The 2,213-nt window shown below is 47.5% G+C and overlaps 1 protein-coding gene across 1 annotated transcript in view; it reads left to right on the top strand.

Annotated features, from left to right (window-relative positions):
- AGBL2 (ATP/GTP binding protein-like 2) overlaps window positions 1–2,213 on the top strand; it is a 68,101-nt gene that overhangs the window by 39,676 nt on the left and 26,212 nt on the right. The window lies entirely within an intron of this gene.

Here is a 2,213-nt window from a genome sequence, read left to right as displayed (position 1 = left end):
CTGAGGCAGGAGAATGGCGTAAACCCGGGAGGCGGAGCTTGCAGTGAGCTGAGATCCGGCCACTGCACTCCAGCCCCAGCGACAGAGTGAGACTCCGTCTCAAAAAAAACAAAACAAAACAAAAGAGTGTGTATTCTTTGCCAGCCTCTGTTTTAGCCATTAGAAAGGAGTAGGGAGTTGGGCAGGCAGTTTGTGTAAGGCCTTATAGGGAACTGCAAAGCCTTTGCCTTTCACTCCAAGGGAGATGGAAAGCCTTTGGAAGGTTTTGAGTAGAGAAATATCATGATTTGACAGGTTTTAGTTTCAACAAAAACACTGGCTGCTGTGTGAAAAGTAGATCATAAAGAGGGAAGTTCTAAGCAGGGAGACTCAATAGGAGGCTCTCACAATGATATAAGTAAAAGATAATGGAGGCTTAGACCAATAATACAAGTAAAAGGTAATGGAGGCTTAGACCAGAGTAGCAGCAGTGGTTGCGGGGGGATTTGTGAATTGGTTGGATTCTAGATATATTTTGAAATTATAAACATTAGGATTTGCCTGTGGATTGGATATGAGCATGAGAAAAGAAGAGAATGACTCCACAATTGGTTGGATGGAGTTGCCTTTAGCTGAGATGGGAAAGATCAAAGGAGTGGAAAAAATTAGGGAGGTAGTGAAGATCAGGAGTCTAGTGTTAGGCTTGTTAAGTTTGTAATGTCCATTATATATTTAGTGGAGACTTCGAACAAGCAGTAGGATATATGGGTCTGGAGTTCAGTGGAGAAGTCCAGTGACCAATGGAGAGAGTCATCATTGGATAGATGATTTTTTTTTCTTGAGACAGAGTGTTGCTCTCCGCCCAGGCTGGAGTGCAGTGATATGATCTCTGCTCACTGCATCCTCAACTTCCTGGGCTCAAGCAATCCTCCTGCCTCAGCTCCCCTAGCTGGGACTACAGGTGTGCACCATCATGCCCGGTTAATTTTTGTATTTTTTGTAGAAAACAGGTTTTGCCTGTTGTCCAGGCTGGTCTCTAACTACCGAGCTCAAGGGATCTGCTTGCCTCAGCCTCCCAAAGTGCTGCGATTACAAGCGCGAGCCACCATGCCCAGCCTGGTAGATAATATTTAAACCTTAACACTAGATGGGGTCTGGATGAGGTGGCTCACACCTATAATTCCCGCTCTTTGGGAGGCCGAGGCAGGCGGATCACTTGAGGTCAGGAGTTCAAGACCTGCCTGGCCAACATTGTGAAACCCCATCTCTACTAAAAATACAAAAATTAGCTGGGTGTGGTAGTACGCACCTGTAATCCCAACTACTCAGGAGGCTGAGGCAGGAGGAAGGATCGCCTGAACCTGAGAGGTGGAGTTTGCTGTGAGCTGGGATTGCGCCATTGCATTTCAGCCTGGGTGACAGAGTAAGACTCTGGTCTCAAAACAAAAAAAGAAAATAGCCTTGGGTAGGGACATGCACCTGCATCTGTAGTCCTAGCTACTTGGAAGCTGAGGCAGGAGGATTGCTGAGCTCAGAAGTTTGAGATTGCAGTGAGCTATGGCCACACTAGTGTACTCCAATCTGTGCTATAGAGTGAGACCGTATCTCAGGAAAAAAAAAAAAAAAAAAGACTGGTGGGATCTCAAGGAAGTAAGTACAGATAGAGAAGTCTAAGGTTTGAGCTAGATAATACAACTTTAACAGGGGAGGAGCTAGCAAAGGCGACTGAGAAGAAGGGACCAGCAAGGCTGAAAAACACCAGAAGAGTGATTTTTTTTTTCTTTTTTGAGACGGAGTCTCGCTGTGTCGCCCACGCTGGAGTGCAGGGGCAGGATCTCGGCTCACTGCAAGCTCCACCTCCCGGGTTTACACCATTCTCCTGCCTCAGTCTCCCGAGTAGCTGGGACTAGAGGCGCCCGCCACCTCACCGGGCTAGTTTTTTGTATTTTTTGGTAGTGACGGGGTTTCACTGGGTTAGCCAGGATGGTCTCGATCTCCTGACCTCGTGATCCACCCGTCTTGGCCTCCCAAAGTGCTGGGATTACAGGCTTGAGCCACTCACTGCGCCCGGCCCAGAAGAGTGATTTTTTAAAAAACCTAAAGCAGGCACGGTGGCTCACACCTGTAATCCCAGGACTTTGGGAGGCCGAGGCTGGCGGATCACCTGAGGTCAGGAGTTCAAGACCAGCCTGACCAACATGGAGAAACCCCATCTCTACTAAAAATACAAAATT

Source organism: Colobus angolensis, unplaced genomic scaffold (assembly GCF_000951035.1).
Source record: "Colobus angolensis palliatus isolate OR3802 unplaced genomic scaffold, Cang.pa_1.0 Scaffold61, whole genome shotgun sequence".
Lineage (NCBI taxonomy): Eukaryota > Metazoa > Chordata > Mammalia > Primates > Cercopithecidae > Colobus > Colobus angolensis.
This window is presented reverse-complemented; position numbering and strand designations above follow the sequence as displayed.